This window comes from Lactuca serriola, chromosome 1 (genome assembly GCF_051521515.1).
Source record: "Lactuca serriola cultivar US96UC23 chromosome 1, Lser_US96UC23_V15, whole genome shotgun sequence".
NCBI classification, from domain to species: Eukaryota; Viridiplantae; Streptophyta; class Magnoliopsida; order Asterales; family Asteraceae; genus Lactuca; species Lactuca serriola.
In genome coordinates this window covers 102636314-102663108 of record NC_136408.1, presented here as the reverse complement: position 1 = coordinate 102663108, position 26795 = coordinate 102636314, and positions in this window count along the sequence as shown.

Sequence of the window (26795 nt, the reverse complement as noted above, 5' to 3'; positions counted from 1 at the left end):
ATACACGGACACGTTATAGGAAATATAACGCATAAACGATGTTTTTCCAAAAATTAAGATTTAAAAGATTGATGGTCTATAATTTTTAAATTTTTAATAAAATATAGAAGATGATTATTAGGAGATATAACATCTTTATAAATATTTTTCGGAGTATATTTTATTTTAGACTTTAATTTAAATAAGTTTTATGAAATTCGGGTACTTATGTGTGTGTGTGTGTGTATATATATATATATATATATATATATATATATATATATATATATATTCCAATCCTCAAGGGATTAACGTAATAATTAACTCACACATGATAAGAAGGCTAAGAACAAAGAACATGAGTAGAAATTGCGTATTCATGAACATCCTTACACGGTAGGTGATCTCAAGAGTTGGTGGTGAACATATTTATACGAAAATTATTGTAATTAAGAGTTCAAATAATTTGAGCGATTTACAGTCTATGTCTAAGAATCCCCCATAATTACTAAAGATTTTGAGTACAACTAAATTGATATGTTTCTATTTATATTGATTCCAATGAGTTTGGTACTAAAATTATTATAACTAAGCGTTTAAATAATAGGAACGATTAGCACTCTATCTCTAGGAATCCTCCATAATTAAAAAAGATTTTGAACCAATTGAGTTCATATTTTTCATTTTTTTTTTTTTGCTGCAATGAATTTGGTACACTTCATAACAATGGAAAGATTTTCATTTCTCCAAAAGTGAAAATTTCTTTTCAGGTTGTTTTGAGAAATCCTATAAGATATCTTTTAATTATAACAAAATAAATACATTTAAGGCTAGCCTTTTCCTAAAATTTGAAGTTTCTTTTGAAGTAGATTAGTGGCGTATATGACATCTCCATTTTCACGGCCAGAAAAGACCGATTTGTTTATGCTTTGTTTTATAAAATCAGAGTAATCTTTTAAAGATAACGGTTGCGGAATTTATTCCCAAAACAAGACATGATAATAACTTATCAAAATATTTCTCAAAGGGAATGTATTTTCATTTGATAATAAAACCTCGGGATGTCATGTTCCGATACAGACATATAAGCATAAACAAAACTTACATTTAATTACACAATTCATTTATATCTCCTTCAAATCTCTCTATGAAATATGTCTTCATATTAATACCTGTGATACAAAGAAAACTGAGTGGATCAGGCTTGGGAGCCTGGTGAGCATATAGGGTTTTCATCCCACAATGTTATATCATATATTTATAAATGTAGAACATTCAAACTTGTACAATTTCACCATATAATGGCAACTCTTATCCCACCCCATCGATCCTCACAACGACACGATCTAAACTCTCGTACCTAAAATTTACCTCTTTACATGATCGCTACTCACGGATCTAAAACTATCCTCTTCACCCGATCCATACTCACGGATCTAAAACTAACCTTTTCACCTGATCCATACTCACGGATCTAAAACTACCTGATCCATACTCATGGATCTAAAACTAACCTCCTGATATGATCCATACTCCCGGATCAATAATTGTACCCAATCCATACTCCCGGAATAGGGACAATTAACTATACCTTAATTCTGATCTGATCCATACTCCCGGATCTATAACTGTGCCCAATCCATACTCCCGGACTAGGGACAATTAACTTAATCTCAATCCATATCTGATCCATACTCCCGGATCTATAACTGTGCCCAATCCATACTCCCGGACTAGGGACAATTAACTTAGTCTTAATCCATACTCCCGGACTAATAGCAAGTTTATCTCTTTACCTGATCCATACTCACGGATCTAAAACTAACCTCTTAATCTGATCCCTACTCACGGATCTAAACTGACCTCTTGATCTGATCCCTACTCACGGATCTAAACTAACCTCTTGATTTGATCCCTACTCACGGATCTCATCTACCCATGTCATACCCAACATATTTGTAGATATAAAATACATATATAGTTTAACTCATTAAAAATCTATATAGTTCATCCATTCCACCAATACCTCAAATAAACAACAATATATAAACACATAGCACGTATTTCGTAGCAAATACTTCATACTTATGTGTTAGAAGAAAGTAACCACACACTTACACCTATAAACAACAATATACTTAATACACTCAAACCATACTTGTATTATTATCGTGTTTATGAAAGGTAGTATACACTCACACATATAAACAACTTTATATTATACACATAGCACGTATTTTATAGAAAATACATAATATTTATGTGTTAGAAGAAAGTAACTACACACTCACTTGATTAGAAGATGATCGGACAGCACTACGACTTGTAGAAGTAGTAATCCTCAGCAGATCTGGAAGATCTCTACAAAAATCGAACTTCTCGTGGGCAGAGCTTCGGCTCGGGAATCGTACTTCTCGTGATCTTTGGGATCTCGGGACATTCTTCGGGGCTCGAGAATAATACCAGGGATTCGGGGTATTTCTGGCACGCAAAACGATGCAAAAACGCAAGAAAAAGGGAAGAAATGAGCAAACTACTCGGCTGCCCTCGACACCCTTTTATAGGGGCTGGAAGGCCGATTTATGCAGGGCGTAATTCGTAGTTACGCGGGGCGTAACGACGATAAGGTCGCTGACTCCCCTGATGGATAATATCGGCCAATATATATATAAATTAAATTTCGAAAATATTTAATAAACTTCAAAAATTCATATCTTCCTCATACGAACTCCGTTTTCGACGTTCTTTATGTCCACGCGTAGGTGAGACTACGATCTACAGCTTTCGTTTAGACTCCGTCGGCTAATTTTGGCTTTATTTTTATTATTTATTTTTAGTAGGCCGGGATAGGAAAACTCCGTTATAAAATCATAACTTCTTCATCCGACGTCCGTTTTCGCCTATCTTTTTATCGTTTTACCACAATTAATGAGATCTTCAATTCTCATTTAGATTGTTTTGGCTAAAAACCGCTCGGTCTCAAATCGAGCATTCGGGCTGCATATCGCTAAGTTGAAACTTCGAAAAATCATAACTTCCTCATACGAAGCCAGATTTGGACGTTCTTATTATGCACGCTCATGGTTTAATGTATTATACGACTTTCATTTAGATTGCTAAGGCTAAATATCACTCTAACGTAAATTCACTTTTTACGTCGCGCTGTGTCGTGCCGGTTTTGTCGCGAAACTTCGACGGGTCATAAATTCTTCGTTATAACTCGGATTTCGGCGTTCTTTATATGTACGGAATCCTTGTAACATATACTACAACTTAGTTAAGATTAATCATTTTAAATAATATTTCATCAAAAATTCCTTTTTGACGCTTATCGTTTCTAAATTGACTAGCCCTAATCTACGGGCGTTACAATTATCTCCCCCTTAGGATGATTACGTCCCGGAATCATCAATGAAAATAGAACTTGCATAATGATTCCACACGTTATTTAGTCATCCTAGGTAATCACCGTAACTTCTATGTTTCCTCGAAAGAATATTTAACTCTATGGCTTTCTTGACCGCAGAAGATGCCAAATCTTGCATCTGCTTATCGTACTATGTTGTACTTTCAATCGTAACCTTCAAGTTACCAAATAAGTCCTCATTGTGGACTCCTTCTTCTTCTCAGGATAAATACCTTCCTTTATCCATTGTAACAAACTGATGGGTCGTGCTCTATTGACCTCTCATCGCACGATGTGACGCTTAGACTCGGTCTTTAATAAAGTTAAATTCCAGAATGGAATATACCTTCCTTCATATTCTAATGTGATATAATCACATTTTAGCATGTAGCACTTCTACCTGCAAACTTCTTTTAACAACGAGCGCGACACTATCAATCGCATTAACTTCAACCTTCTGACTTAAGTCAGATGTTACATCTAACTTGGTCCTCTAGACCACGTAACATACTCCTCGTAGTTGAACTCAAATTTAAACATGACCACTAGGGTCGGAACAAGAACCATCTTACTAGTCATTACCGAAACAATGGTAATGACATACCAGAATAAAATGGAATCAATCACTAGCTTCTTGGTAACCTTGTGACTTTCCCCGATCCAAGTGCGAGTCCTGTGCTTCCGGTAGTATATGCATCTACTACCTTTCACACCTACTCATACTCGTCCCAAGTATTGTCCCGCAGTCGACCAAGTCACCATATAAGAAAATCACATAATCATTCAACACATCAGATAGCAAAACTAGGGTTTATATTATTTCTTGAAACGATTACACAAAGGTTCAAGTTCACCCTATACTACGCCTCTAGTAGGCTACACCACATGTTACTTTTCATATCGTTACTTTATAACTTGATCTTTGGATATAAAATCCTCATTCCTGATTCCTTGCATTGCCATCTGCTTCATCAAGGATCATGTGGAATGCTTTTGGCTTTGGTGGTGCATTTGGCCTTATAGCCTCTTCTCTTCTAGGGCAGTTTTGCTTGAAGTGCCCTTCTTCGCCACCCTTAAAGCAGACTTCTCTTTTGGTTGGGCATTTGCTGGCGTAATGACCAGTCTTCCCGCATTTAAAGCAAGTCATTTCTTTAGAGCATTCCCCAATGTGCTTCCTTTTGCACTTGTCACACCATTGTGCTCCTTCTTCGAGCATCTTCGAATCAGACTTAGAAAATTTTCTCTTCTCATCGGACCTTGAAGATCCTTCCATCTTTCTTTTCTTGCCCACCTCGTTTCTCTCCAGACCCCTTTCCTTTAACTGGGTCTCCACATTTTTAGCTGCTCGGACTGCTGTCTTCAAAGTAGTTGCCATCTTGACCGTTGGGCCAAAGTCGGTAGGCAGTCCATTTGCGAACCTCTCAATTTTTGAGAGTTCAGATGGCACTAAGTATGGAAATAAATTCATCATTTCGGTAAATGTAGTAGCATAATCATCAATGCTCAATTTACCGTTCTTCATGTTCTAGAATTCATTATTCAGATCAATCAGATCTTTCTCTGAGCAGTACTGCATCTTTAACTGCTCCAGGAATGATTCCCAAGACATCTTCAGGGCTTCCCCTCGAGGCATCATATCTGCCAGTAACTTCCACCAGCTCAAGACTCCGGTCTTCAGTTGTCTAACTGTAAAGACAGTCTTCTGTTTGTTGCTACAGTCGCAACTCTCAAACAACATCTCCATTTCGGAGATCCAGTCCATAATCTCAACAGGCTTTGGGCTTCCAAAAAGACATGGCGGTTTGGCGCCCAAGAAATTTTTATACATACGCCCATCCTTGTTTCTTTCCCTCTCTGGGTCATTCATTTCTACTACTGGGGGTTCTGCTCGTCCAACCGTCCCACTGTAGTTACCTCCCTCTGAATGCCCTCCTTTCACTTTAGGCTCTTCCACTTGAAGTGACACTTCCTCACGATTCTGTTGGAGTAATCGCCTTGTCTCCTCCATTTGGCGATCCAACATCATCTGTATCATCGCTTGCACCCCAGCCATTGTCATCGGCTATGGTGCTGCTGCTACAACAGGTGCTTGCTCAACCACAGGTGGTTGATTCCTGTTTTCATCAGCATTTCCAACCCCACTTCTTGTTCTCACCATTTTTGATCTACACACCCAATAAGGTGAAATTAGATCCTTATTCACGATAGATATTCAAATCATCCTTATCACTCCGAAACGTTTACATGCTAGTTCTAATATCGTAGACGTACGCTTAGAATCCTATACACATAAGGTTTCCAGATCCGGTCGGCAACAGACCATAGATCCGAACAAATAATAGCCCCAATATAGCTATCACACAAAACATTTAGCACATAAAAGCATGTTAGGCATCATTCCTAAAATAAACTAGTGCTTGTGTCAATTTAGGTGTACTACCTAACATATTTTAGATACACTCCTCACAATCATTACTTAGCATTCTAAGTTTAAATTTCCTACAAATTCCTAGTTCGCTTAAACTAATGCTCTGATACCAACTGTGACATCCCCATTTTCACGGCCAGAAAAGACCGATTTGTTTATGCTTTGTTTTATAAAATCAGAGTAATCTTTTAAAGATAACGGTTGTGGAATTTGTTCCCAAAACAAGACATGATAATAACTTATCAAAACATTTCTCAAAGGGAATGTATTTTCATTTAATAATAAAACCTCGGGATGTCATGTTCCGATACAGACATATAAGCATAAACAGAACTTACATTTAATTACACAATTCATTTATATCTCCTTTAAATCTCTCTGTGAAATATGTCTTCGTATTAATACCTGTGATACAAAGAAACTGAGTGGGTCAGGCTTGGGAACCTGGTGAGCATATAGGGTTTTCATCCCACAATGTTATATCATATATTTATAAATATAGAACATTCAAAATCGTACAATTTCACCATATAATGGCAACTCTTATCCCACCCCATCGATCCTCACAACGACACGATCTAAACTCTCGTATCTAAAATTTACCTCTTTACCTGATCGCTACTGACGGATCTAAAACTATCCTCTTCACCCGATCCATACTCACGGATCTAAAACTAACCTTTTCACCTGACCATACTCACGGATCTAAAACTACCTGATCCATACTCACGGATCTAAAACTACCTGATCCATACTCACGGATCTAAAACTAACCTCCTGATATGATCCATTCTCGCGGATCAATAATTGTACCCAATCCATACCCCCGGAATAGGGACAATTAACTATACCTTAATTCTGATCTGATCCATACTCCCAGATCTATAACTGTGCCCAATTCATACTCCCGGACTAGGGACAATTAACTTAATCTCAATTCATATCTGATCCATACTCCCGGATCTATAACTGTGCCCAATCTATACTCCCGGACTAGGGACAATTAACTTAGTCTTAATCCATACTCCCAGACTAATAGCAAGTTTATCTCTTTACCTGATCCATACCCACGGATCTAAAACTAACCTCTTAATCTGATCCCTACTCACGGATCTAAACTAACCTCTTGATCTGATCCCTACTCACGGATCTAAACTAACCTCTTGATCTGATCCCTACTCACGGATCTCATCTACCTATGTCCTACCCAACATATTTGTAGATATAAAATACATATATAGTTTAACTCATTAAAAATCTATATAGTTCATCCAATCCACCAATACCTCAAATAAACAACAATATATAAACACATAGCACGTATTTCGTAGCAAATACTTCATACTTATGTGTTAGAAGAAAGTAACCACACACTCACACCTATAAACAACAATATACTTAATACACTCAAACCATACTTGTATTATTATCGTGTTTATGAAAGGTAGTATACACTCACACATATAAACAACTTTATATTATACACATAGCACGTATTTTATAGAAAATACATAATATTTATGTGTTAGAAGAAAGTAACTACACACTCACTTGATTAGAAGATGATCGGACAACACTACGACTTGCAAAAGTAGTAATCCTCAGCAGATCTAGAAGATCTCTACAAAAATCGAACTTCTCGCGGGCAGAGCTTCGGCTCGGGAATCGTACTTCTCGGGATCTTCGGGATCTCGGGACTTGCTTCAGGGCTCAAGAATAATATCAGGGCTTCGGGGTATTTCTGGCACGCAAAACGATGCAAAAACACAAGAAAAAGGGAAGAAATGAGCAAACTACTCGGCTGCCCTCGACACCCTTTTATAGGGGCTGGAAGGCCGATTTATGCAGGGCGTAATTCATAGTTGCGCGGGGCATAACGACGATAGGGTCGCTGACTCCCCCGATGGATAATATCGGCCAATATATATATTAATTAAATTTCGAAAATATTTAATAAACTTCAAAAATTCATATCTTTCTCATACGAACTCCGTTTTCGACGTTCTTTATATCCACGCGTAGGTGAGACTACGATCTACAACTTTCTTTTAGACTCCATCGGCTAATTTTGAATTTATTTTTATTATTTATTTTTAGTAGGCCGGGACAGGAAAACTCCGTTATAAAATCATAACTTCTTCATCCGACGTCCGTTTTCGCCTATCTTTTTATCGTTTTATCACAATTAATGAGATCTTCAATTCTCATTTAGATTGTTTCGGCTAAAAACCGCTCGGTCTCAAATCGAGCATTCGGGCTGCATACCGCTAAGTCGAAACTTCGAAAAATCATAACTTCCTCATACGAAGTCAGATTTGGGCGTTCTTTTTATGCACGCTCATGGTTTAATGTATTATACGACTTTCATTTAGATTGCTAAGGCTAAATATCACTCTAACGTAAATTCACTTTTTACGTCGCGCTGTGTCGTGCCGGTTTTGTCGCGAAACTTCGACGGGTCATAACTTTTTCGTTATAACTCGGATTTCGGCGTTCTTTATATGTACGGAATCCTTGTAACATATACTACAACTTAGTTAAGATTATTCATTCTAAATAATCTTTCATCAAAAATTCATTTTTGACGCTTATCGTCTCTAAATTGACTAGCCCTGATCTACGGGCGTTACAATTATCTCCCCCTTAGGATGATTACGTCCCGGAATCATCAACGAAAATAGAACTTGCATAATGATTCCACACGTTATTTAGTCATCCTAGGTAATCACCGTAACTTCTATGTTTCCTCGAAAGAATATTTAACTCTATGGCTTTCTTGACCGCAGAAGATGCCAAATCTTGCATCTGCTTATCGTACTATGTTGTACTTTCAATCGTAACCTTCAAGTTACCAAATAAGTCCTCATTGTGGACTCCTTCTTCTTCTCAGGATAAATACCTTCCTTTATCCATTGTAACAAACTGATGGGTCGTGCTCTATTGACCTCTTATCGCACGATGTGACGCTTAGACTCGGTCTTTAATAAAGTTAAATTCCAGAATGGAATATACCTTCCTTCATATTCTAATGTGATATAATCACATTTTAGCATGTAGCACTTCTACCTGCAAACTTCTTTTAACAACGAGCGCGACACTATCAATCGCATTAACTTCAACCTTCTGACTTAAGTCAGATGTTACATCTAACTTGGTCCTCTAGACCACGTAACATACTCCTCGTAGTTGAACTCAAATTTAAACATGACCACTAGGGTCGGAACAAGAACCATCTTACTAGTCATTACCGAAACAATGGTAATGACATACCAGAATAAAATGGAATCAATCACTAGCTTCTTGGTAACCTTGTGACTTTCCCCGATCCAAGTGCGAGTCCTGTGCTTCCGGTAGTATATGCATCTACTACATTTCACACCTACTCATACTCGTCCCAAGTATTGTCCCCCAGTCGACCAAGTCACCATACAAGAAAATCACATAATCATTCAACACATCAGATAGCAAAACTAGGGTTTATATTATTTCTTGAAACGATTACACAAAGGTTCAAGTTCACCCTATACTACGCCTCTAGTAGGCTACACCACATGTTACTTTTCATATCGTTACTTTATAACTTGATCTTTGGATATAAAATCCTCATTCCTGATTCCTTGCATTGCCATCTGCTTCATCAAGGATCATGTGGAATGCTTTTGGCTTTGGTGGTGCATTTGGCCTTATAGCCTCTTCTCTTCTAGGGCAGTTTTGCTTGAAGTGCCCTTCTTCGCCACCCTTAAAGCAGACTTCTCTTTTGGTTGGGCATTTGCTGGCGTAATGACCAGTCTTCCCGCATTTAAAACAGGTCATTTCTTTAGAGCATTCCCCAATGTGCTTCCTTTTGCACTTGTCACACCATTGTGCTCCTTCTTCGAGCTTCTTCGAATCAGACTTCGATAATTTTCTCTTCTCATCGGACCTTGAAGATCCTTCCATCTTTCTTTTCTCGCCCACCTTGTTTCTCTCCAGAACCCTTTCCTTTAACTGGGTCTCCACATTTTTAGCTGCTCGGACTGCTGTCTTCAAAGTAGTTGCCATCTTGACCGTTGGGCCACAGTCGGCAGGCAGTCCATTTGCTAACCTCTCATTTTTTGAGAGTTCAGATGGCACTAAGTATGGAAATAACTTCATCTTTTCTGTAAATCTAGTAGCATAATCATCAATTCTTAATTTACCGTTCTTCATGTTCTAGAATTCATTGTTCAGATCAATCAGATCTTTCTCTGAGAAGTACTACATCTTTAACTGCTCCAGGAATGATTCCCAAGACATCTTCAGGGCTTCCCCTCGAGGCATCATATCTGCCAGTAACTTCCACCAACTCAAGACTCCGGTCTTCAGTTGTCTAACTATAAAGACAGTCTTCTGTTTGTTGCTAACTTGCTATAGTCGCAACTCTCAAACACCATCTCCATTTCGGAGATCCAGTCCATAATCTCAACAGGCTTTGGGCTTCCAGAAAGACTTGGCGGTTTGGCGCCCAAGAAATTTTTATACATACGCCCATCCCTGTTTCTTTCCCTCTCTGGGTCATTCCTTTCTACTACTGGGGGTTCTGCTCGTCCAACCGTCCCACTGTAGTTACCTCCCTCTGAATGCCCTCCTTTCACTTTAGGCTCTTCCACTTGAAGTGACACTTCCTCACGATTCTGTTGGAGTAATCGCCTTGTCTCCTCCATTTGGCGATCCAACATCATCTGTATCATCGCTTGCACCCCAGCCATTATCATCGGCTATGGTGCTGCTGCTACAACAGGTGCTTGCTCAACCACAGGTGGTTGATTCCTATTTTCATCAGCATTTCCAACCCCACTTCTTGTTCTCACCATTTTTGATCTACACACCCAATAAGGTGAAATTAGATCCTTATTCACGATAGATATTCAAATCATCCTTATCACTCCGAAACGTTTACATGCTAGTTCTAATATCGTAGACGTACGCTTAGAATCCTATACACATAAGGTTTCCAGATCCGGTCGGCAACAGACCATAGATCCGAACAAATAATAGCCCCAATATAGCTATCTCACAAAACATTTAGCACATAAAAGCATGTTAGGCATCATTCCTAAAATAAACTAGTGCTTGTGTCAATTTAGGTGTACTACCTAACATATTTTAGATACACTCCTCACAATCATTACTTAGCATTCTAAGTTTAAATTTCCTACAAATTCCTAGTTCGCTTAAACTAATGCTCTGATACCAACTGTGACATCCCCATTTTCACGGCCAGAAAAGACCGATTTGTTTACGCTTTGTTTTATAAAATCAGAGTAATCTTTTAAAGATAACGGTTGTGGAATTTGTTCCCAAAACAAGACATGATAATAACTTATCAAAACATTTCTCAAAGGGAATGTATTTTCATTTAATAATAAAACCTCGGGATGTCATGTTCCGATACAGACATATAAGCATAAACAGAACTTACATTTAATTACGCAATTCATTTATACCTCCTTTAAATCTCTCTGTGAAATATGTCTTCGTATTAATACCTGTGATACAAAGAAAACTGAGTGGGTCAGGCTTGGGAGCCTGGTGAGCATATAGGGTTTTCATCCCACAATGTTATATCATATATTTATAAATATAGAACATTCAAAATTGTACAATTTCACCATATAAAGGCAACTCTTATCCCACCCCATCGATCCTCACAACGACACGATCTAAACTCTCGTATCTAAAATTTACCTCTTTACCTGATCGCTACTCACGGATCTAAAACTATCCTCTGCACCCGATCCATACTCACGGATCTAAAACTAACCTTTTCACCTGATCCATACTCACGGATCTAAAACTACCTGATCCATACTCACGGATCTAAAATTACCTGATCCATACTCACGGATCTAAAACTAACCTCCTGATATGATCCATACTCGCGGATCAATAATTGTACCCAATCCATACTCCCGGAATAGGGACAATTAACTATACCTTAATTCTGATCTGATCCATACTCCCGGATCTATAACTGTGCCCAATCCATACTCCCGGACTAGGGACAATTAACTTAATCTCAATCCATATCTGATCCATTCTCCCGAATCTATAACTGTGCCCAATCCATACTCCCGGACTAGGGACAATTAACTTAGTCTTAATCCATACTCCCGGACTAATAGCAAGTTTATCTCTTTACCTGATCCATACTCACGGATCTAAAACTAACCTCTTAATCTGATCCCTACTCACGGATCTAAACTGAACTCTTGATCTGATCCCTACTCACGGATCTAAACTAACCTCTTGATCTGATCCCTACTCACGGATCTCATCTACCCATGTCCTACCCAACATATTTGTAGATATAAAATACATATATAGTTTAACTCATTAAAAATCTATATAGTTCATCCATTCCACCAATACCTCAAATAAACAACAATATATAAACACATAGCACGTATTTCGTAGCAACTACTTCATACTTATGTGTTAGAAGAAAGTAACCACACACTCACACCTATAAACAACAATATACTTAATACACTCAAACCATACTTGTATTATTATCGTGTTTATGAAAGGTAGTATACACTCACACATATAAACAACTTTATATTATACACATAACACATATTTTATAGAAAATACATAATATTTATGTGTTAGAAGAAAGTAACTACACACTCACTTGATTAGAAGATGATCGGACAGCACTACGACTTGCAGAAGTAGTAATCCTCAGCAGATCTGGAAGATCTCTACAAAAATCGAACATCTCGCGGGCAGAGCTTCGGTTCGGGAATCATACTTCTCGGGATCTTCGGGATCTTGGGACTTACTTCAGGGCACGAGAATAATACCAGGGCTTCGGGGTATTTCTGGCACACAAAACGATGCAAAAACGCAAGAAAAAGGGAAGAAATGAGCAAACTACTCGGCTGCCCTCGACACCCTTTTATAGGGGCTGGAAGGCCGATTTATGCAGGGCGTAATTCATAGTTACGCGGGGCATAACGACGATAAGGTCGCTGACTCCCCCGATGGATAATATCGGCCAATATATATATATAAATTAAATTTCGAAAATATTTAATAAACTTCAAAAATTCATATCTTCCTCATACGAACTCCGTTTTCGACGTTCTTTATATCCACACGTAGGTGAGACTACGATCTACTACTTTCGTTTAGACTCCGTCGGCTAATTTTGAATTTATTTTTATTTTTTATTTTTAGTAGGCCGGGATAGGAAAACTCCGTTATAAAATCATAACTTCTTCATCCGACGTCCGTTTTCGCCTATCTTTTTATCGTTTTACCACAATTAATGAGATCTTCAATTCTCATTTAGATTGTTTCGGCTAAAAACCGCTCGGTCTCAAATCGAGGATTCGGGCTGCATACCGCTAAGTCGAAACTTCGAAAAATCATAACTTCCTCATACGAAGTCAGATTTGGGCGTTCTTTTTATGCACGCTCATGGTTTAACGTATTCTACGACTTTCATTTAGATTGCTAAGGCTAAATATCACTCTAACATAAATTCACTTTTTACGTCGCGCTGTGTCGTGCCAGTTCTGTCGCGAAACTTCGACGGGTTATAACTTATTCGTTATAACTCGGATTTCAGCGTTCTTTATATGTACGGAATCCTTGTAACATATACTACAACTTAGTTAAGATTATTCATTCTAAAAAATCTTTCATCAAAAATTCATTTTTGACACTTATCGTCTCTAAGTTGACTAGCCCTGATCTACGGGCGTTACAGCGTATTTGGCATATTCAAAGTTTCTTTCGAAATTAGATTAGAGATAAAAGTTACCAAACGAATTTGGATTGAGCTTGTTGAGATCTCTCTCATTTGTGCCGGCTTCAAATTTCTTTTCATTGATTATTATTTTTGTTTTTTTCGTTTTCATGTGTACTAGTTTTATCTACTTTTTCTGTCTGCCAAAAATGTAGTGGAGATAGATGATAATTGAACTATGGCATTGATCTGTCTAAATGGGTCGATTTGCTAGGATCAAGATGGAATCAACAACTTGGCCCCTACTTCTGCAAATCTGTCTACCATTTGCTCGCCTCAATTATTCTTGCCCTTTTTTGTGGTTCTCTTTGTTAACCTCCTCTGACCCCATTGCTCCCCTGCTCTTCCGTTTTTGCCCCCACCAAGAACATGGCCTTCCTACAATGACTACGTTTGGGGTTTGCTTTTTGATTTTATTTCTTCTATCATCATATTATTTTCTGAATTGTATTTAGCAATTTTGAGTATCTCGTGCAAGAATCAGGATGGGGGCGTGGATTCAGTCGTGGATTTATTTCTTGGAGCTGGTATGGTTATTATTTGAAGATATGGAAATTTTTACAAGTTCTTATTTTTACTGTTTGAAGATATGAAAATTTTTACAGGTTCAGAAATGGGTTTGATCATGATATTTGTTATATATGACCGATTAATGGTTTTAAGACTGGAATTTTGAGAATTCTTACTGATTTTGTTTATGGTAAAATTTGGATATTATAGGTTCCTAATTTAGGTATCAATCTTAACTATATAATATCCAAATTTTTGAATGTTTGCAAGTAACTAAAGTATCATCAAGTAATTTAAACTTCAGTAATAATACCTTGAATTCTACTCACTAAAAGACAATGCATGTGGATCTCCAAAGATTGCAATGTGAATTAATATACTTAATTTGGAAACAACTACATTGCCATGGTAATTAATTATAAAGTGATTAATATTTACTTGAATTGGAAAACCTCTTTTTACATTAAGTTCCACTTTAAGAAAATGTGAAACCAGTGTGTTAGGTTAACCTAAAAAACCTTTATATTGATCGGATTAACCCATAGAATGATAGAAACATCTGTACTATCACATAAATAAAATCCATCGAACGTTCATTAATGTTATTCTGGAGAAATTATACACCAAATACCATTTTATGAACTACAATATCCACTATTACCTCCCATGATAGAAATTGCAAAATGAACGAGAAGTTTACCGATAACTAAGAAGCACACAATCTTTCCAAATTAGAATTTGTATATCTCAAAATCTAGTATGTATCCGCATGCATATAAAAAAATCTCGACTAACATAGACAGGATTGTTCCTAATTAATGATATTTTTTAAACTAAAAAGTCGTGATATTTCAAAGATTTTGATTTTTCAATTGCATTGTACTTGAAAGTTGGAAGGTAAATGTAAATTATACACAAACATATAGTTATGTTTGTCAATCTTAGTTGCATCTTCCTTTTTCAAATGACATGACACCATTGTTTTGTAACTCCACTGGAACATAATTAATTTTAAGTTAAACAAATCAAAGTTGTCATTAGAATATCGGCATGAAAAGGCAATGAAAGTGATGAATGTAGGCACACAATTTGAGGGGAATTTGCCAAGAATAATAGCATATGAAAGAAGATATTATCCATCAAAATAAGGAGTTTTCCCTTGTGGGGAATCTTATGGGTGGCTTACTTCTGGTACATCAAAATAAAAACTGAACACAACTTTCTTGCAAATCGTAGGAAGATTAGAAATATTGCAAACAAATGTTACAACCTCCTCATTATTAGTGTTTAGCTTACCATTAAGGAGAAAATAACATCATTCGAAAACAATTATATGTAAATATTTGTCGAAAACAATTATATGTAAATATTTGTAACCATGAGGTGGCAATAACAAGGAACTAAGAATGTAATTTTCGAGGGTTCAAGTAGTTCCCAATTTGCAAAAGTTATTTTCGAGGATTGAAGATAAGTCTTTTTCATCCTTCTGGGCTTTTATTCAAGAACTGTGTGTTGTCAATTGAAATAGTGAATTAAAAAAAGTAGTTGAAATAATAAAAACCCATGAGCATGAACACTTGTTGATGAACATACATTTGAAACTAATTTGTAAAGTAACTGCCATCTTGATTCTACAAGATATTAGACAAAGCAATGCCGACCAGACAAAAAAAGGACGACGAGAAAACGATAGAGCTAACTTCTATAAACAGAGAGTCGACAAGGAAAAAAGGGTGATCTTAAGAGGAGAATTGGGGTTCTTCATGTTCTTTCATGACTTTTAATGAATGTTACGATAATTTCAATGAAACCTCATTTTATTGACTATAGATTTCCTCCCAAATATTATTTAATTAAAACAATATCATTATTATGAACAAGCAAACTATATTGCATCCTCACTTAATTTTGCCCATGGGGTGTTTGGATCCCCACCTAATTTTAATATGTGGACCGCATTCTCAAAGTTAATTTTAAATCGGGCAAAAATTGTAAAAGAGGCATACCAAATTTATCAAAACAATAGAAATTAGGCTAAATCTATAAAAAGAAAAAAGGAAAAATTATAGGGATATATGTTAATATAGGAAATAAAAGATCTCAAAAGAACCTACAAAATTGGTCTTGGTGGTTTTCAAAAAACTATAGATAGAGACTGAAAAGTTTTTGCTTGCATGGAATGTCCAAATTAAAAGTTTTCCTTGGTTTTCCTCCTAAAAAATTGAAAAGACTACTTTACCCTTTTAAAGAGAGAAATTTAAGAAAATTTGATTTTAAGAAAAAAAAGTTCAAGGACCAGCATTCAAATCTACGTGTTTCGCCATGCTTAGAGTAAGGCTACAAGTACGAAACATTGAACTATTCATTAGTTTCTGCACACCAAAATAATATGATACCTTTCTTTTGTAACTTAATATTTATGTAGGTCCTTTATATGTGTATGTTTTACGTTAAAATTTAATTTTATTTTACTTATTAATATCTACATAAATAAGTGTACTTATTTATTAAAATAGGTTCCTTAAATTTATCTTTTTCTTATTAAAAATAAAGGTTAATCATCATCTACTAATCAAACACATTAATTAAATTATTTATGATAAAAGAATATTATATACAAGAATACAATGAATGTTAAAAGTCTAGAAAACATGAATATGAAATTGCTTTAACAAGTGGTACACAATGACTAATGGATTAAATGGGCAAGGGGTGAAAGTGGAACCCAACTATGATGAATTTTTTAATGGGTTAATATTAAATAATTTTTTTTTAAAATAGATAAAGGTATTACGGTCCTTTCATGACTTGAATGAATACCTAGGACCTTTATACATGTATGTTTTACATTAAAATTTGATTTTATTTTATTGATTAATATCTACATAAATAAGTGTACTTCTTTATTCAAGTAGGTTCCTTTAATTTATCTTTGTCTTATTAGAAATAAAGGTTAATCTATCATCTACTAATCAAACACATTAATTAAATTATTTATGATAAAAAAAAAATATTATATACAAGAATATAATGAATATTTAAAGTCTAGAACACATGAACATAAAATTGCTTTAATAAGTGGTACACGATGACTAATGGATTAAATGGGCAAGGGGTGAAAGTGGAACCCACATATGATGAATTTTTTTAATGGGTTAATAGTAAATAATTTTTTAAAAAATAGATAAAGTTATTACAGTCCTTTCTTGACTTTAATAAATCCTTAGGACCAAAACTACAATGAAAATATGAGAAATTAAATATCCTCCTAAAATTTGTTCCTATCTCATGTTAAATGTTGACATGTGTCAAATCAAATGAAATTAAAAGTATACTAATACACTAGTCACCATTTAACATGTGTAGAAGGATATATAGTAGGAAAATGAATGATGATATCTAATTTCTTTAAAATATATCAAAATGAGGATGCTAGAGTTAAACAAGAGTTTGGGGACCAATAATGTAAATTACCCCAAACTACAAATACCATTAGTGTAATTTACTTTTATTTATATAAAAAATAGATTATATGTAATCATATGTATAACATAAATTTTAATTACATATATCATGACATATCTTATAGCCTTCTATGCATCTTACTACTGCTGGCCCGATACAACAATAACAACTTTTTCTTGTTCCACGGCATCTTGTTGAATGACTTGGCATACAAAAACCTGTCTACTTGTTATCTTGAAATGGGTCATTAGAATCTAGAGTAGATGGTGGTGGACTTACTTTACTTGAATTGGTCTTTATCATTGCAATTTCAATGTTCTTTTCGCCATTGTTGCTCCCATCAATAGATGCATACACGGACATGTTAGAGGAAATATAATGCTTAAACAACACTTTTCAAAAAATTAAGATTAAAAATATGGATGGTATATAATTTTTAAATTTTATAGAAAATAAAGAAGATGATTATAGGGGGATATAACATCTTTAAAAATCTGTTTCAAAGTATATTTTATTTTAGACTGTAATTTAAATAAATTTTATGAAACTATCAAGTATTGTGTAAATGTATAACCATTTCTAGACCAATCATTTGATAAATTTATAATAGGAATCTTATCTATACATAAATATGGTAAAACAAATATATTAATTAGCATTCCTATAAAATTGGAATATCAGTTTCACAACTTGTAACAATACGTCAACCAGCATCGTCTTCCACCCATAGAACAACACATCCAACCCAAAACAATAAGTTTTCCGATCATCTAGAAAATTAAAACACATCGCCAAGAGCAGGTTATCAAAATGCAATCAGAGGTCTTCAAATACAAGTTATTAAATTATTTAGTGATGTTGAATAAGGTATTAGATTGCGTTATGTTGGTCCCTAAAGAACAATTGGTTCAGATCTTCCTTGACTGTTTGCACAACACCTTTTGTTCTTAACCATTTTCAATGTAAGTTGATGCTTTTATCTTATGATTCTTCTTTGTTACTGCTACTTTTCTTCCCGAAATCGACTACCATGTCTTTTTGGTATGTTACATTATTATTTTTAATTCCATGAACAACTGTGATAGTTATTATATACTCTTAGTTCTCTTGTGTCATTGATTATTTTGTTTACGTGATGGAAATATTTTAATGATTTTTTGATTTTTATAGTTTCCTTTTGATTTATATGCACATTAGGTGTTTGTTGAAATGTCCGTTGAGATTGGTCAACAAAATTGGGTATAAAAATGCATACTCTATATCCACTTGCTTTAAGATATATTTAAGTGTAGTTTTTATGTTATGGTCTAACGAATTTCTATTCTCCAAGTGGTTTTAAGAATATGGCATAATATATTCTTAAAGAATGTAGTAATTTTTTTTATGTATTATACAAAGAATGTAGTATATATTACAAATAAATTCTTAAGTAATGTAGTATAGAAGCTTGTGTATTCTTCAAAATGTTGTATGAAATCTTATTACTTAGGCTTACTAGTTTGTCGACATTAAATTTTTATGACCTTTTACACCAATTAAATATGCTACATTGGTATTGCAGGATTGGAAAAAAAAAAAGATGTTTTCTACTAACAAGTTATGAACCAGTACCACCTAAGTGATCCAAAACTCCACTTGATGTCAGATAGTGCAAGAACAATAAATTATGCGCATGCTTGTTTAAGGAATGTTATGTTATTCCTTAAGAATTTATTTTATTTCTTTCATATTATTCTTAAATAATGTATTTTATATTTTCAAAATTATTATATTATTTTGCCAGAATGTTAGTTATCTAAGTGTATATAATTCTTATTCATTAATAATGTATTTTATTTTTTCAAAAGTGTAACTACTATTCTAAAATAATATTATATATATATATATATATATATATATATATATATATATATATATATATATATATATATGAACTTGTAATTTATGAAATATTCTTCAAGAATGAGAATGATAAAAATTGAAATAGAATTATATTCCTGAAACGTTCAAAATAGTCTCCAATAAAAACTTATTCTTCAAGAATTAAAATGGTAAGAATGAAAACTGATTTATATTTTTAGTAATGTTCAAAACAATCTCCACTAAAAACATGTTCTGTAAGAATGATAATGATAAAAATGGGAAATGATTTCTTAAACCTATACAAAATTAAATTGTATTTTTAAAATTTGATTATTATTAATTAATTTGATTTTATTGCCCAAGATACATGTATTTCTTATTTCTCTCTCTTAATAAAATATTATATTTGTATTTATTAGTAATTAAGTGTAGTTATATAGTAAATGATAGTCTATGTTAATACCATGTACCCTATGATCAAATCCTTTTATTTTTTTCAATCTAATGGTTAGAGTTTAGTCACACATTCACACTATATTTGTGAGTTACATTTAATCCTAACCCTATATATATAGAGTTAGGTTCAAATGTTTCTACTATCAATTGTGTAAATGTATGATTGATTATGGACCAATCATTTTAGTTATTTTAAGAAAGTAATTAATACATATTAGTTGCTGAAGATGTAATTAATACTCATTATATCTTCAAGATGAAATATGCATTAATTATTTTCTTAAAATAACTAAAACGATTGGTCCAGAATCAATGATACATTCACACAATAAATAGTTAAAACAAAATAACCTAACCCTATATCTATATATATATATATATATATATATATATATATATATATATATATATATATATATATATATATATAGAGAGAGAGAGAGAGAGAGAGAGCTAGGTTCAAATGTTTATAGCAACTATTGTGTGCATCAATGCACCACTAGGAATTTAGGAATAATTAAATAATTAAAAATTATAATAAGGGTAATTATGTAACTTTAGCATGATAATTAAAATAAAATCCCTTAATTAATGGAAATTACCATAAAAATCTGTTTGGGCAACTATTTAACCCTAGCCTCTCATATCATACGTATTCTATTTCTACCTCCTCTTATTTTGTTATTGACGATTTCGAAGATGTGAATTGGAATTAAGGTGTCGAGGCCTCTCCACCATCGGTCACCATTGGAGCCCCAGTAAGTTATTGAAGTCGATATCTAAATTTAAAATCCAATTTGTTTTGAGAATAACATAATGATGGATTTGAGGTTGTGAAAAAAATATTGGGTAATTAGTTATTGAAGGGTCGGTGTTTTGAACGAAAGTAATAAACGTAATGAAGAAGTCGACGCCCTAGAAACGATAATTAAGTTTGCAATTTGATTTGAGATATATACTATTATAATAAATGATTACTTTTTCTTTTCACATGCCATTACGATTTTTGTTTAGCGTATTGTAAATTCTGTATCCATTTTAAATATAAAGTTCTTATTTTAATTGCAAAAATGAATAATTAATCAAGTGTTTAGAAAAATTGATTTTGTTATATATTTTTGATCGTGAGGCAGATTCAATTTTGGTTACTCAAAAGTTATGTTTCACAAAAAGTCATATCCCATATTCAATTTACATTAACATGAATATCATAGAGTGTGCTTATACGCAATTTTTTTATTTTTTTATTTTTTTTTTATTTTTTTTTTTTTTTTATTTTTTATTTTTATTTTTTTTTATGTTTATGAATTCTGATTTTGCATATAGCACCATTTGCTTGTCTCTCAATTTCTTTTGTGTTTCTATCTGTGTATACTTTTGTAAATGCCCAAAATGAGACTAGATGATAGTGAATGTACATTTGATATAAAATATATCTATGTAGTTATTCATTAAAGATACATCTTTGTATTAACATGATCTTTTCCTGCATTTATATTTCAAATGTTTTGTTCGTTGGGTATATTCTTGATATTATAAATTCTTTAAGAATATTCATAACCATTAGCAAGAATAGTTTATTGTGTAAGAATATTATTGTTGTATTCTGATAGAATTATAGTTAATTAGTTATATGTTTAATGTGCAGTTTTACAAGTGTATCACTACAAAATATTTAGCAATGAATTTATGATAGAATGGCTTGAAGACCTGATGGGAAAGACTCATAGTATAAAATCATTCTCATGCAATACAATTTTGACAGAATGCCAATATCACAAAATGTCAATCTCATACAATGCTAGCATATTTTGAAGTGGCTTAGAGGTCAAACATACATAAGACATCTAAAAACAAAACAAGAAAGTGAATGAGGATTCTTTCAAGAATGCCGATATTTTTTTTACAAGAGATTTAAGAATGAATGTAGTTTATGTTCATAGTTGAATTCTTTAAGAATGAATGTAATTAGTTATTCTAAACTATTAATCTTCATCTTATATAAAAATTGTATTCATTAAAAATTATTGGTCTTGATAATATGTTTTATAATATTATGTTCATAGTTGTATGCCATTCTGACAGAATTAAAGAATATCATTCTAACAAAATAACATTCTAATAGAATAAAATCGGTTTATATGTCATAAATTACGTTTGAAATTGAATTAATTTGAAAAAAATCAGATTTTTTAAATCAAAATCATTAATCATCCCATAAATCTCGATTTTTCCTTTTTTTAAATTTGTCTCAATTGACTAAAATGCCCTTATGCTGAAATTTGTGTGATTATATGGTACATGTTACCCTATTTTAATATCATAGACCCTCAGATCATGACCTTTGATTCTATTCCATCCGATGGTCCAGATTTGTGCATTCTAGCACATAATAGTTACTAGAAACAAAATAACCTAAGGGTACTATAGTAATCTTAGCATAGTTAGGAAAAAATAAATCATTAAGGGTACTAGCAATTGTTGTGTGCGAGAATGCACCAATAGGAAATTAGGAAAAAATAAATCATTAAATAAATCCTTTAAGGGTACTATAGTAATCTTCGCATAGTTAATTATGCTAGATAACAATAACTCCTTATATCACGCCAAGAAGCAAAGATAAATATAGAACATTTGCCCTAAATCGATTTCTCCGCTTCCCACCCACCACCCCTGTGGATCGATTTCACCATTTCTCTCTGTCTTCTCTATATGTTCCATATTCAAGCCCTAAATCTATTGAACCTTTTCATCCGTCATCATCATCATCATCATCATCATCCTGTGTAGAAAGAAAAGAGAGAAAAGAATTTCTGGTTTGATTGAGTAAGACGTATCGAGACTTTGAGGCGCCAATAGAGAAATTCATCCTCTGCGAAGTAATCGAACCCGAAGTTGCTAAGCATGGTTGTTTTCATTCGAGTAAAGCCTGAGAAGGGATCAGAGAAAAGCTTTAAAAGATGAAGAAGAACAAAAATTTCAGAAAACGAAGTATAGCATACGAATAAGATGAACAAATAGGAGTTACAAAAGACATCATTGATATGCGGTGCGTGGTGTTCCTCACTCTTTCTCTTTAGGAGCTGGGTTTCTTCTCCAATTTCATTTTTTACTTTTGGGTTTTATTGATTCAGATGTTCTGCTAGGGTTTCTATATTTTCTTGGTATAAATTGAAGCTAAATATTTAAATCAACAAAGCTTACGAGTTCGATGTTCTAATTCATGGCTAACATGTGGTCTAACAACAATTGATAAACACAGATTAGCTTTAAAAGAGATCAAATTTGTTCAGAAACTGAGGGAGAGGAAGTCAGGAGTCTCAGCGATTGTTAAAACAGGGCAGGCTGCTGCAGCTAGTGGCATCAACAATGATGGTGGGTTGGTTCCCAAAGGTGGTGATAAGGGTGAAGCAAATAGAGAAAAAGACGACTTGGTTTTACAGGATATGTTTGCTTAGGAAACTGCTGTAATAGATGAAGATCCACATATGTATGTACCCTTATCATCTCTCTTTATTAGCATTTTAACAGATTATTTATGTTTGTTTTCAACCTTTTTCAATTTGCATACAATTGGAATTACTTCACTTTTGCCTGAAAATGATCAATTAGTACTTTGATATTCCTAGAATTGCAGTTCCTTAGTTTATGTATCCCAGGCATATATAATTTGATATTCCTAGAATTGCAGTTCCTTAGTTTATAAGAAAAGGAATGCATTTTTTGTTCCTACATGATTTAATATTGTTTGATTGAGTTTTGACAAAATAGATTTTGCTTGCCAATTGCAATGGATTTTGCATGTGTGTTGTTTACTATTTTACTAGAATAAGAAAATAGTAGTATGTATTCTGCTAGAATGAAAAGGGTTAAGTTGTGGATTCTTTTTCATATTAAAATGTAAACACATGTGCATTCTATAAGAATATAAATATTACATAAAACATGTGTTGCTAGTAATTCTGACATAATACATTTATACATGCTATAGTATGTTTTATGCATATACTATAAGTTGCTATTAAGTTCAAATTCTTTAAGAATATTCAAAATCATTCTGAAAGAATAGTTTAATCTGTAAAAGTATTATTGTTGTATTCTGATAAAATTGTAGTTAATTAGTTATATGTTTAATGTGTAGTTAATATTTGGCAACGAATTTGTGATAAAAATGACTTGAAGACCTGATGGGAAAGGCTACTTGAAGAAAATCATTTTCATGCAATATAATTCTGACAGAATGCCAATCTCACAAAATGTCAATCTCATAGAATGGTAGCATATTTTAAAGTGGCTTAGAGGTTAAAAATACACATGTCATCTAGAAACGAAACAAGAAAGTGAATGAGGATTCTTTCAAGGATGCCGATATATATATATATATATATATATATATATATATATATATATATATATATATATTATATTGCAAGAGATTTCAAGAATGAATATAGTTTATGTTCATAGTTCTATTCATTAAGAATGAATGTAATTACTTATTCTAAATTATTAAACTTCGTCTTATATAAAATGTGTATTCATTAAAAATTATTGGTCTTGATAATATCTGTTTATAATATTATGTTCATAGTTGTATACCATTCTGACAGAATTCCAGAATATCATTATAACAAACTAACACTCTGATAGAATAAAGTCGGTTTATGTTTACAAATTACGTTTGAAATTGAATTAATTTAAAAAAAATCAGATTTTTAAATTAGAATCATTAATGATCCCATAAATCTTGATTTTTCCTTTTTTAAATTTGTCTCAATTGACTAAAATGTCATTATGCTGAAATTTATTTGATTATATGGTATATGTTACCCTATTGTACTATCATAGACTCTCAGATCATGAAATTTGATTCTATTCTCTCCGATGGTCCAGATCTATGCATTCTGGCACATAATAGTTATTAAAAACAAAATAAACTAACTAACTATATATATATATATATATATATATATATATATATATATATATATATATAGGGTTAGGTTATTTTGTTTTCACTATCTATTGTGTGCCCATATGACTGATTCTGGACCAATCATTTTAGTTATTTTAAGAAAATAATTAATGCATATTCCATGTTGAAGATATAATAGGTATTAATTACATATTCAGCATTTAATATGCATTAATTACTTTCTTAAAATAACTAAAATGATTGGTCTAGAATCAATCATACGGGCACATAATAGATAGTGAAAACATTTGAACCTAACTCTCTCTCTCTCTCTCTATATATATATATATATATATATATATATATATATATATATATATATATATATATATATATATATATACTAGTAGGATACCCACGCGATGCAGCTACGACGATACTTTTTTTGAGCAATTATTTTCAGGCAGCGATTACTACTTTTTTTCGTCTAACTGTTTCGGATAAAATTAAAAGTTTTTGATGAAAATTTGGCAACCGGTAATTAGTTGCGATTAGTTTGATTTTGTAGATGCATGATAAGTTTTCGGAACGTACTATATTAGTAATTAGTTTTATTTTTTGGGAGCGTATCACATTCCATAGAGCATACTACATATCGGAAAGTATAATTATAAATTTATAAATATTATCTATGACATATGTATCATTATAAAATATAAACATTGATGGTATTTTGAAGGAAGTTAAAATTTTGTTCTTTGTTAAAATAAATTTATAAGAAACTTTTATATATATATATATATATATATATATATATATATATATATATATATATATATATATAAACATTGATGGTATTTTGAAGGAATTTAACATTTGTTTCTTCGTAATTTATTTTTAAGGAATTTAAAATTTTGTTTTTTGTTAAAATAAATTTATAAGAAACTTATATATATATATATATATATATATATATATATATATATATATATATATATATATATATATATATTAAACTAAATGCAATAAATAAAACATATGTTTGATTTTTCTTATATTCACGAATATAAGGAAGGAATTACTAAAAATTTACTTGCCATGATGTTTATAAACGAAAATCACTATTTACTATATATAAACGCGTATTTACTCTTTTAAATATCATTAATAAACAAATTAATACATCTAAAAAACTTTTTTATAGTAACCATGAGATGGTTCGAAAACACAAAAAATAAAGAAATTAAATTGCTTCCTACATTTTATGCCTACAAATGTTTCTACCCAATAAAATTATAACAAATGTTATCATTCCATATTTTTTTAACAAACTCATCAAGACTATATTAGGAATGTATCAAATAAAATTAAATTGAATAATGAGTTGTCATAATTTTAATGGATAATAATAATTGTAGAAATAAAAGGTAGGAGGTAATTTAATTTCTCCAAAAAATATGTAGTAGTTTATTCGTTTTTTTTTTTTTTTTTTAAATCTATTAAAACTTCAAAATATGCTTACTTTGTGTTTGTAAAAATGTAACTTCATAGAAAATTATGATAGTTCTAATATAGTAAAGGTAAGGACCATTAAACAACACAAAAGATTTAGGTTCAAGGATTAGGTACAAGGACACAAAATCTGAAAATCCAATTTGCCTTTTTTTATGTTATAATTTTTTAATATTAACTTTTAGATGTAATTTTTTTTATATTAACTTTAAGGTGTTAAAGGTAAATTTTATTTTATTTTTATATAATTTAGATCAAGAATTATTATTTGCATTCTGTCAAGACAATCAATCATATTGTTCCATTAAGTTTTTTTAATTTTTAATATTGATATTTGGGTTAAAAAACTAAATGAGTTTTTTCTAATACTAATTTAATTTCCACGTATCAAGATGGAAAAGAAACAAAAATTATAATTATTCAGTCATAAATTATTTCCAAAATGACCATTAAAAGTAAATGAAATTGGACTTGATAAATATCG